Here is a 12,896-nt window from a genome sequence, read left to right as displayed (position 1 = left end):
TGCCCCGCATGGAAGATTGTATTGACAACCTTGGATCTGCCACCTATGTTAGCAAACTAGATTTGTTACAGGGTTACTGGCAGGTCCCTTTGACCCCCCGTGCCTCGGAAATCTCGGCGTTTGTTACTCCTGACAATTTTTTGCAATATACTGTAATGCCTTTTGGAATGCGTAATGCCCCGGCCACTTTCCAGCGACTGGTGACCCTAGTCCTGGCTGGTGTTCCAAATTGTAATGCCTATCTCGATGACCTGGTTGTCTATTCGACCAACTGGCGTGACCACATGACAACCTTACAAACTGTCTTTGACCGCTTAGCTGGAGCCTCCCTGACCCTTAACCTTGCCAAGTGTGAGTTCGGCAAGGCTACGGTTACCTATCTTGGTAAGCAGGTAGGACAAGGACAAGTGCGTCCGGTGGATGCAAAAATATCTGCAATCACAACTTTTCCAGTGCCTACTACTAGGCTGGAATTGCGTAGATTCCTTGGGATGGCTGGGTATTACCGTGGTTTTTGCCGAAACTTTTCTTCTGTCGTCACTTCTCTCACTAGCCTGTGTAGCCCGTCCAAACCATTCATTTGGACAGCTGATTGTCAAAATGCATTTGATGGTGTTAAAGCTCTCTTATGCAGTTCCCCTGTTCTCTCTGGATGCCAGCGGGGTGGGAGCTGGAGGGGTGTTATTACAGGAAGATCACGATGGTGTCAGTCACCCGGTTTGTTATTTTTCCCGGAAATTTAACAAACATCAACTAAACTATTCCACTATTGAAAAGGAGACTTTGGCTATGTTGTATGCGTTGCAACATTTTGAGGTGTATGTCGGTTCGAGCGTATTACCAGTGGTAGTATACACCGACCACAACCCATTGGTTTTTCTGTTGCGGATGTACAACCACAATCAGCGCCTCATGCGTTGGGCGCTCATAGTGCAAAATTATAACCTCAGCATAAAGCATAAGAAGGGGTCTGAGAATGTGTTGGCGGATGCTCTATCTCGGAGTTAAATCTCTTGTGCGGTCGACTTGTTTGTTGACTGGTTCATTGTTGTACCGACGGCTTATTTTTGTTTTTTTCATAGCTCTTTACTTTGGAGTACCAGTTATCTCGGAGATGAGGATCTCGTTGTTAAAGAAAAACATGTTTAGTTGGTGTCAAACATGTTTTTGTCTTATGTATGGGGGTGTTACATCCCAATGTATATATTCCCCAGTGTGTGTCTCCATGTGTGTGTGTTCTCCATTTTTCTTTCCTCCCTCCAGCCATTGTTCCCTCCACCATTGGTCCCTGCCAGGCCTGCCCTTCCATTACCCAGCACAGCACCGATTGGTGGATGGTTTTCCAGACTCCAACACTCAATCAACACCACCCAATCATGGATCACCACACACCTGTTAAAACATGGCTTCTCACTTCAGTCACTCTCTCTCTCTGGCATGAGGCTAGGCCTAGTGTGATTTTGTAACCGTGACTTTGACAATATTGCATTTCGTTTATTGGCCTTTGTGCTTAGTGGAAATTGCCTTGTGTGTGTATGGCCACAGAGAGAGCATTGCTAGTTATAGTTTGTTTTTGTATATATTCTGCCTTTGTTTTATGTATCATTAATGTGTTTTTCTCTCTTTCTCAGGAAGCACAGATGGGGTGAGCTGCCATTTCCTTTGGATATTGTTTTCTCCTGTTTTGGTTAGGTAAGAGTAGTTTAGGTAATGTAATTTCTTTTACCATAGATTAGATTGGGTTTATTTGGAGTATAGTGGTGTTTGTTTGTTGTTTTGGCCTGGGCTCACCCTTGAGCTACATGTGCTTCCTTTGCATCTATCAATAAATATCATTGTTGTTTACAAACGTGGTCCATCTTTTCTGTCAACCAACTGTTATGTTACAGCCCTTTACCCTTAGACTCACAGGGGTCGTAACATTATCCTAAGACTGATAACATAGATTCCTTACCTGAGATCAGATGGTATCCAAATGGATTATTCCAATTCCTGATCACCATTCGAAAAAATCGATCATTGTATTGATCAACCGTGTATACAGTAGAACACATAATCCCCGCTGCTCTTCAGGCTCCAGAGTGATGCCGGTCGATGCCGGCTGCGTGAGTGAGATGTAAAATGTGGAGTCAGAAATCCTTTCTCCCATTCACTTTCATTGAGTCCAATCCAAAAGGGTGATTTACCATCTGGGAGACGATAGGGGCGCTTTTTTCACATCTGAGCGCCTGGGGTGACTGGATCTCCAACGGTAGGCTCGCTTGATGCAATATGATTTCAGATCGCTAATAAATAAAAAAAAGAATAAAACGAATATTCTTGTGAGTGGGCATTCAACCCGGGGGGTAATAACACGAGAAAACTTGTGGGTGGCATTCATAGTGTTAATGGAGAAGTATAGAGAAGGCCAGAAGGAGCTGCATTGTGTCTTTGTAGTGTAGACACCCGAAAATGTATGACTATTATTCAAGGTGTCTAACGCTAATCTTTTGCATTCCCTGTGTTCACAAGGACGTTGTGTAACCGGCTGACCGCTCTTGATCATCTCTACCCCGACATTGACACTTAACTTGCTGTTCTCTTTGATTCTCCCTATCGTAACATTGACGGTTCATAGTGGGACAGGATACAGGTTGCGCCAGGGGCGCTGGTGGTCACGTTGGGCAGGGAGGCACAGGTGAAGAAGAATGGGTTCAGAGCGCGGTGTCGAGGGAGGGGCTTCCTCTTCAGCGTTTTCGACAGAGGGAGGAGGACGCACGGATCGGGAGCTCCGGAGATTCAGCACGCGAGAAATAAACTCAGTTACAAAGCGGGTTATCCTAGAAGTATATGTGGTAGCTTAGCGTTTGGTTAATGCGGAAGAGACATTGTGAATGAACCAGCAGGCGAGCGACTGCCGAAGACCAGGTGGTAGATATTGTCCACCTTGCGTTAGCTGTGTATAGGCGTTATGACAGGGGGTTCACCATGACACACAGCTTAGCTTTGTTTAGGCTAGCAACACAGTTTAGCCCGCGTGTCGGCCCACCCCTTCAGCCCAGCAGCGGACATCACTACACTACACGCTCCTCCAGCCCATCCCAGCCCTTACCCCAGCAGTCACCTGCCCAGCGTCTACCCTGCCCCGCTGCCTGTTATAATAATAATAATAATAATAATGGATTGGATTTATATAGCGCTCTTCTCTGACTCAGAGCGCTTCACAGAGTCCATTATTTGTTCATACACAGTCATACCGGTGGTGGTAAGCTACAATTGTAGCCAGAGCTGCCCTGAGGCAGACTCACAGAAGCGTGGCGAATAATCATCGCCTACGGCCCCTCCGACCACCACCAACATTCATTCACATGCACATTCATACGAGGCAAGTAGGTTAAGTGTCTTGCCCAAGGACACAACGGCAATGGGATGGACATGGGCTTATCGCGGGCTCTCCCGGCGGCCATCTTACCACCCGGAGGAGTGGTGGTGAGAGCAGGTCCGCCATCTTGGATAAGTACAGCGGCGCTCCGAGTGCTGAAACTTTATCGGTAGACATTTCCACTGTGTGGCGCAGGCTCTCTAAGGGCGAAGATAAACGGTGCTTTGAACTAACGCTGGCAGCAGTGTCTAGGGGTGCCCCGACCATTTATTGTTTTGGGGAAAAGCCGGCTGTAGATAGGACTTTAATACAATAATTTCAGGTAATTAACATTATATATCTCTTGTCGTGGAATTAACACAACATTATGCATACTTTTGACAATAAATAAAATCAGAATTTGTTCTTACTTGCTTGCCTGGGTAAATAAAGGTTAAATAAATTAATTTCTTTATTTTTATTTTTTTAACCGATACCGATAATTTCCGATATCACATTTGAATGCCAATATCGGCAGATAATATCGGTAGGCCGATAATATCGGACATCCCTACTTAAAATCATTGCTAAACAAACGTAGTGCTGAAAATATACACTTTGACTGCTGTTTTAATAGGGTTAGGGTCTTCACTCTTTGCTACATTTGAAAAAGAAACACAACATCACTTAATATGGACTGTATTGATCCATGTGTGCAACATTAAATAAATCTCGGCCCGGTACCAGTTAAATCTTTTATTAATTACATTTATTATAGTGCAATAATTACATTCATATTAGTGCAATAATTACATTTATTCTAGTGTAATAAGTACACTTATTCTAGTACAAAATTACATATTTATTTACTTTAGAACCTGTGCCTTTGGTTTCGCTGTGTCTCATGCACTGATGAGGAGTAGCATATTGTAAACGGTATCCAAAGGACCAGTGTGTAAGAATTAGGGGGATCTATTGGCAGAAATGAAATACGATATTCATAAGTATGTTTTCGTTAATGTATAATCCACCTGCAAGAAGCGTTGTGTTTTCATAAGCTTAGAATGAGTTTTGTTGGGGCTCGGGAGGTAGAGCAAATCGAGAGATTCCCAGTTAGACTCCCGCTCCTCCCGGGCAGCGTGTCGAGGTGTCCTTGACCAAGACACTTTTAACCCCTAGCTGCTCCCGATGAGCAGGTTGACACCTTGCATGGTTGCCTCTGCCATCGGTTTGTGAATGTGTGACTGAATGGGTAAGATGTGAGGAACAAATTGTAAAGCGCTTTGGATAAAATCACTATATAAATGCACCATTTACCATAACATATATAATATATACATATTTTTTTAAGAATGAGTTCTGTATATCTACATAATGGAGTGCGTCCTCTTCCATGGAGGCTGCCATGTTGCTCTGCCATGCTTCTACAGTAGCCCATAACAGACAAACCAAGCACTGGCGAGAGAGCTGTTTGCAGGGGGCCAGGGGAGGGGAGCGGTTATCAGTTGGTTGCAATCTGCAAACTCACCACTAGATGCCACTAAATCCTAGACACTGGTCCTTTAAAACCCAAGTCAATTTAGTGGTGGAAGAGTACCTACCTCTATCTGTTTGTTCTTGAAGATCGAGCGGACTCCTGAGTTGAAGGAGGCTCCAGAGAACATGGAGGTCATTGGGTAGGTCAGGTCCAGCACCGTCTTGAAGATGGAGGTCATATCCTGAGGTTGGAAAACGAAGAACTAAATCAAAACATCAATAAGGGTCAGCTCGTTTGCAGGGCTATAACTTTTTAAATTCTATTGCTAAATTGACATTACTATGGCCCATTCAACATCGATTATCTATCGTTCAGGATGTAGGAACGTTATACTTTTTCATGCATACATTCATACAAAAATACCTTCTAGAATATAAGTATGTTTTTATCGTTTTCTGCAGTAATTCCTAGAATGTGAGTTATAGGCCTAAACGCATATATAGATTATCGATTGCCGTTTATTCCCTAGACACGCTATATTAAAAAATTCAACTGTATATGATCGTATACGTTATGCGCGGAGGAAGGGGGGGGGGGGTCGTTTATAATTCCGTGATCGTCAGTAAATGCTTTATGTAGTATGGGTGATATATTGATCAGATGGTTTGCAGTGAAATGAATAAACAATTGGGCTGAAAATAACATTAGCGTCCTCTTACCGTGGGTCAAAGAGACTGGCGGTGAAATATCCCAAGTATAGGACGTCGATCGCTTAGGTCCATTTCCGGTTTGTATGTCGCAATAAACGCCGAAATCATATCGATTATTAAGTTTATATGGCGTTCCATATGTACTATAGTATCTGTCGGGAGCCTTGCAACAATGTCTGATGGCCGGATGCATTTAATCGACGCACACCTCCCACTTCCTGTTGTTCGAGTGTAACTCGCCCGACCATCCACCAGGCGGCGGTATTGAGCCGTCGTTGTATTGAGCCGTACATAGCCGCCGTCGGAGGTGTATATATGAATTATGAATGCCATGGCAAAAAAATGAAATATTGATCTCAATATCGCTGTACAGAGTGGTCTGGCAGACAACACATGGCGGGCAATAACGCTGTACAGCTTGGATGGCGGGGAATGTGTTAAAGGAACATGCCAACATTTTGGGAAATTAGCTTACCGTCTTCTCCAGAGAGAGACAAGAAGATACAAGATAGATACCAGTTTCCTCTCTGTGCGTTCACTAGAAAGCTATCTGGCTGCACGTTAGCCTAGCTTAGCACAATGAATGGAAGCGGACATGGCCGGTTAGCCTAGGCATTTTCCAACTAACACCTCTCCCGAAGGCTAACCCGTCATGTCCGCTTCCATTCATTGTGCTAAGCTGCAGCCAGATGCAGCTTTCTACTGAACGCACAGAGAGGAAACTGGTATCTATCTTCTTTTTTTTAAACAATATGTTTTTTTCTTTTTATCAGTTTTACAATTCAACATCAATACAAAAAGAAATGCTGCCAACTGCCCCTCTCCCCCTCCCCTCCCCTTCACCCCGAATCTCAGAAAAATTTATACAAATTAACCCCCCCCCCCCCCCCCCTGAAAGAAATAAAAATTTATATAAACAAAAAGAAAACCTCAAGACCAGACCCCCCTCCCCCAGACTAGGACCTCAACAAAATCAAAACTTTTTTCTTTTACACAACTTGAAAACTTAGTAAACCCAGCTACACCTGTCTGAGCAGGTGCCCATACTTCTATACCAAACAAATAAATATCTAACGGTACATCTTTTCTCTTCAAAGAGCAAATAATAACATTTACAGTATCATTCATTGCAATATATACCCATCAGAAAGACAAAAGCAAGCATCATTAATAGCATACATCGTCAACCTACTATGTAATCTGTTCTAAGTATTGCCTAAACCCAGCCCAGCATTTATCGAAAAGATGTGGTTTTTTCTTAAGATTGAACACTATTTTCTCTGATGCCATGTACGAAGAGATTTCACTAAGCCACATAGACACAGCACTTTTCCACAGCATGGCAATACACTTGTTCCCAGCAATCATGGCCAATTTGATGATCCGCACCTTGCTTCTATTATCAGGAGAGATGTCAGACATGTCTCCTAATAATGCTAATTTAAGTGTACATGGGATCTCAAACCCTGTGATCACTTCGAGAATCTCCCAAATTGAGCCCCAGTAAGGTCTTAGTTTATTACATTCCCAGAACATGTGGAGCAGGCTACCTGTTTCAGTTGAGCACCTAGGGCAAAGGTCAGAGATAGCGTCATTCATCCTGTGAAGTCTTTCCGGCATAAAATAGGTTCTATGGAGAATGTTAAATTGCATACGTTTATGTCGAGTGTTATATGAAAATGATAGTGCGGACTCACAGTGATTCCCATTCATCTTCTTCAAAGGTACAGTCCAGGTCCTGCTCCCATTTGTTTTTGGCATTTAGGGGTATTATTTCTGTAAAGGTCAGAATTCTATTATATGTTAATGATAGGATGCCTCTAGGATGAATAACTCCTTTTAGAATATCATCTATGAGGAGGGGTTTTGGAAGAGTGAAGTTTCCTCTCTGACCTGTACCTATGAAGGGTCTGACCTGTAGATATTGGAAGAAATTAGTAGTTGGAAGGTGGAAGGTGCTGTTCAAAGGACATAAGTATGTTATTATCATATAGGTCCCCAAAAGTTTTAATTCCCTGAGTGTACCACTTCTTGGTGATGCCATCTCTAAGTGATTCTGGTAAAGCTGTGTTGTTGTGGAAGGGAGTATTCCTGTGAAATGCAATAAAGCTACCAAGATGTGTCTGAATCTCAAACCATGTTCTTGCTGTGTGTTTAATAAATGGGTTAATTGAACTATTCTTCAGGGTGTGGTACGACCGGATAAAAGGAATTCCGGCCAGCGGTACGTCCATTGTATGGCATTGTACTATTTGTCTCCAAGCAGGGGAATTAGTCGACTCATTCTGCCAAATCCACAGAGCCATTGTCTGTGCAGCCCAGTAATAACGTTGGAAGTCCGGGAGTTTCAGTCCACCACACTGGGGGGAATTATATAGGTTTTTAATTTTAATTCTAGGACCTTCCTCCTCCATATGAATGCAGATATTGTCCTTTATAATTTCTTGAAGAAGTTCTTCTTCTTTTCTTTTTCTTTCTCTAAGAATACAGACAGAGCTTTGAGTTTATAGTGAATTCCCATAGACATGCCAGGTACTGCTGGGACATGCTGGGATTTAGTTTTGTGTTATGTATTTATGTTATGTTGTGTGTGTGTACTTGAATGTATGTCGCTCTCCTGCTCCCTGCTCATTATCCATTGTTCCTCCTTGCACAAGATTATATATCCAGTTTTTTTTTTTTCTTTTTTTTTTAATACAACTCTGGTATGATGAATACTTCTAAAGGTTTAAATGTTATTCACCTGAATATAAGGAGTCTGTCAATCAATCAATCAATCAATCAATCAATCAATCAATCAATCAATCAATCAATCAATCAATCAATCAATCACATGGTTGCATAGTGCAATCTCTGACAATGAAGTTGAACTTGACAACTATGTTCTGTACAGAGCTGATAGGGGTACTAGAGGTGGAGGAGTGGCTACATATGTCAAATCAAATCTGACATCTGAGCTCCTCAGGCCAAGGGTAAACCCTACTGTATAAACTTTGAGTGTCTTTTTATTAAAATTTCTTTTCATGAAAATAAGCAGTTGACCATAGGAAATATTTATAGACCTCCTGATTCTCCCTCTGAATCTACAAATGATATATTATCCACCATTAACTCTTTAGATCGTCCAAATGAAATTATTATCTTGGGTGACTTTAACATCAACTGGCTAGATCGATCATCTAGTAATGCTCGAAACCTATTTGGCAGTGTCAATTTAACTAAACTCATTAGTGAGCCTACTAGAGTTGATACTAGATCCAAGTCTCTGCTAGATTGGATTCTCGTATCACACCCGGACAGAATTTCAAACTCTGGTGTGTTACCTGATAGTTTCAGCGACCATTCTATCATCTTCTGCATTTGGAAGATAAAGTTACCACGTCTACCACCAAAATTTATCAGGATAAGACAATGTAGGAATTTGAATATTGAGCACTTTATTCAAGATATAACATCTATAAATTGGGACAGGTTTAAATTGATTCCATTTGTTGAAGATGCATGGAATTTCTTCTACACTGAGCTTACTAATGTTATTGACCATCATGCTCCCTGGAAGATGCTCAAAGTAAAGGGTAGACACTTGCCCTGGATTAATAGTGAACTTATAAATCTGTATAAACAAAGAGATAAGGCTTGGGAAAAGCATCGTCTGACAAAGGATTCTGCCGACTTCATTGCATATAAACAAATACGGAACTTATGTACAACTAAAACAAGAAATGCTAAATCCAACTATTTCAAAGATTGTTTAAGCAATGAATTTAGCAATCCAAAAAACTGTTTTGGAAGAGAATCAACAGCATTACTAAGAAGTCATCTATAAATCCCACTCATATTAGAATTAATAATGAAGTTGTCAATGATCCCTCCTCAATTGCACTTGCCTTTAATCAGCACTTTAATTCTGTCTGCAGACTCAAATTTAATGACTCTTCATATTCCGATGTGCCTCTTAATAACACCAGATGCAACAGCTCTTTTTCCTTTAGAAGTATTCGTCCGCTTGATGTTCAGAAGATCATTGATGAATTAAGATTGGGTACTAGCTGTGGTTCAGATGGTATGGAGATCAAATTCATCAAACTTGCATCTCATGTATTATCATATCCTTTGTCTGATTTATTTAATTTATCTTTAACAACTAATGAAACTCCATTAAGCTGGAAATGTGCAAAAGTCATTCCATTGCATAAAGGTGGTGATCCTTCTGATCTCAATAATTATAGACCAATTTCAATTATTAATAGTATAGCAAAAGTATTTGAAAAACTAATTTTTAATCAATTATCCCATTATGTTAATGATTCTCATATTTTATCACCATGCCAATCTGGTTTCAGGCCAAACTACTCCACAACTACAGCCCTTCTGAAGTTGACCAATGATGTTCACTCAGCAATGGACAATAACATGGTTACTGGTGCAATATTTATAGATCTCACAAAGGCTTTTGATTTGGTTGATCATTATCTTCTTCTTGACAAACTGTGTGCTATTGGTGTCTCTAATAATTCTTTACTTTGGTTCAATTCCTATCTCCACCAGAGACGTCAGTGTGTATCATATCAGGGTAAACAGTCTGATTTTTTGATTATGGATAAAGGTGTTCCTCAAGGATCATCTTTAGGACCATTATTATTTTCTATATTTGTTAATGATCTCACTCTGATACCATCTGACTGTCTTACTCAATTGTATGCTGACGATACAGTGATTTATTCTTCTAAGTCTGATATTCAACAAATTCAGTACTCTTTACAGACTCATTTTGATGCTGTCCAGAAATGGTTATCTATTAACAAACTTTTATTAAATAAGAAGAAGTCCTATAGTATGCTGTTTGGTACTAGATCAAATCTAGTGCAAATATCAAATCAGTTGTCGATTACGTTTTTAGATGATGCTCCTCTTGAAAATGTCGATGAATATAAGTATCTGGGTCTTTGGCTTGATTCTCAACTCACCTTCAAGTCACATATTGATGCTGTGATGAAGAAAACAAATTGTAGCCTGAGAATATTGTATCGTTCTATTAACTGTTTTTCTCTTCAGGTTAGGAAAATAATCATTATACAGCTGGTACTTCCAATAATGGATTACGCAGACATAGTCTATCAAAACACCACACTAACAAATCTCCGTCCTTTAAATGTTACTTATAATAGTGTTTGCAGATTTATATTGAGGTGTCCTTATAGAACCCATCACTGTCTTATGTTTGAGTTGTTAAACTGGCTTTCTCCCCAATTCAGAAGACATTTTCATTGGTTGCTTTTTGTTTACAAATGTATTTACTTTAATTATCCCCCCTATCTAAAGCAGTTCTTAACACCATATAGTTCAACTTATAATTTAAGACACACGGATCTTCCTTTCTTTAGTATACCTCGAACCATCAAAGCTATCGGTCGACTTGCCTTTAAATATAAAGCACCAGCTGATTGGAACAAACTGCCTAGTTCACTCAGATCTCTTACTTCTTACCGGTTATTCAAGATATCTTTGTTCACTCATCTACAGACTACTTGCACCTGTTATTGATTTACTGTGTTAGGGCTTAAATGTCATTTTCAGATCAAATTATAATTTTGTTTGTGTTTTATAAGGGAACATATATATATATATATATATATTGGTGATCCTCTTGGGATGAATCAGTGTGGATTGTGGGAGTTAGCTTGGGAGAGCGTCTGTCAGTGTATAAGTGCATTTGTTGTCTTGTTTTTTGTTTTGTTATGTATTGTATTGTATGTTTTGTATCCTATGTTAAGGACCCCCTCGAAAACGAGATAGCATATCTCAAGGGGTTTATCCTTCAAATAAATTTAAAATGTATGTATAGATATAGGGAGGGTTTGAAAAAGGTAGAGAAATTTAGGAAGGACGTTCATCTTAATGCAGTTCACACGTCCGATTAGCGAGAGAGGTAGCTGCATCCATCTATCTAGGTCCTTCTCCACTTTTTTAAGTAGTGGGTCATGATTTAGTAAGACAATTTAATCTATTTGGTTAGGGATCTTTAAACCCAAATATGTTACAAATTGAGTGAGGAAGGGGAAATTGGACCTTGGTATTTTTTCGGCTACTGAGTTAAGGGGCATGGTCACACTTTTTTGCGCATTAAGGAAAACTCCAACATTTTGGGAAATTAGCTTATCTACCATTAGCCATCTACCCTGGAGTTAGACAAGAAGATACATACATTTTTCTTCTCTGTGTATGCAGTAGGAGTAGGAAGACGTTGGGAACTAGGCTAATGGAGGAACCTACTTCCAGTGACTGACACTAAGCTAGGCTAACGGTGCACGTCTTCCTACTGCTACTGCATGCAGAGAAGAAAAAGGTACTGTATGTATCTTAACACTCCAACATTTTGGGAACCCTGGAGTTAGACAAGAAGATGCATACCTTTTTCTTCTCTGTGCATGCAGTAGGAGTAGGAAGACGTTGGGAACTAGGCTAATGGAGGAACCTACTTCCAGTGACTGACGCTAAGCTAGGCTAACGGTGCGCGTCTTCCTACTCCTACTGCATGCACAGAGAAGAAAAAAGGTATGTATCTTCTTGTCTAACTCCAGGGTGATTGGCAAATAAGCAAATCTCCCAAAATGTTGGAGTTTTCCTTTAACCTTGTAGCCTGAGATTACATTATACTTTGACAGTAGTTCCATAAGGGCAGGCATGGATGAGTCAAGATTGGTAAGAAACAGGACTATGTCGTCCGTGTATAAAGAGATGACATGGCTCTCAAGACCCACTTTGACCCACTAATAGATTTATGTGACCTTATTGCGATAGCCAGGGGTTCGATTACCAGCGCAAAAAGTGTAGGGGAAAGAGGACAACCCTGCCTAGTACCGCGCCTTCGAGGGAAAGAAGGTGAAATCTCGGAGTTGGTCTGTATCCTGGCTGTAGGATTAAGGTACAGCATATGGATCATTCTTAGCATATTTGGGCCAAAGTAATTTTTTTGTAGAACTGCGAAGAGAAAGTGCCACTCTACGCGGTCAAACGCCTTCTCCGCGTCCAACGAGATCGCAATGACCGGGTTTTCTATGGATTTGGCACAGTGCGTCAAGTTAAGAAATCTTCTCACGTCTATTAATGAGCGATTCTGTATGAAACCGATCTGGTCCGTATTAATAAGTGAGGAGGTTACTCTCTCAAGTCGAGTGGCTATGATTTTAGTAAAAAAATTATATTCGTTGGAAATAATCAAAATTGGTCTGTATGACCCGCATAAGGTAGGGTCCTTCCCTGGTTTTGGTAGGACTATAATAAGAGCTTGCTCCAGGGTTTCAGGTAGTTGGTTATTCTCAATGGAGTAGTTGAACATTTCTAGGAGAGGGTCTATCAGTTTATAAAT

The 12,896-nt window shown here is 40.7% G+C and overlaps 1 pseudogene across 1 annotated transcript in view; it reads right to left on the bottom strand.

The window, feature by feature from the left end:
- The window catches only part of LOC311245372 (patatin-like phospholipase domain-containing protein 7), a 202,012-nt pseudogene that overhangs the window by 61,599 nt on the left and 127,517 nt on the right, over nt 1-12,896 (bottom strand). Inside the window, exon 23 of the transcript in view lies at nt 4,942-5,058. The product of the transcript in view is annotated as a patatin-like phospholipase domain-containing protein 7 (transcript). The remainder of the gene's footprint in view (nt 1-4,941; nt 5,059-12,896) is intronic.

Source organism: Notolepis coatsorum, assembly GCF_963971535.1.
Source record: "Notolepis coatsorum genome assembly, chromosome: 18".
In the NCBI taxonomy this organism is placed as follows: Eukaryota; Metazoa; Chordata; class Actinopteri; order Aulopiformes; family Paralepididae; genus Notolepis; species Notolepis coatsorum.
This window is presented reverse-complemented; position numbering and strand designations above follow the sequence as displayed.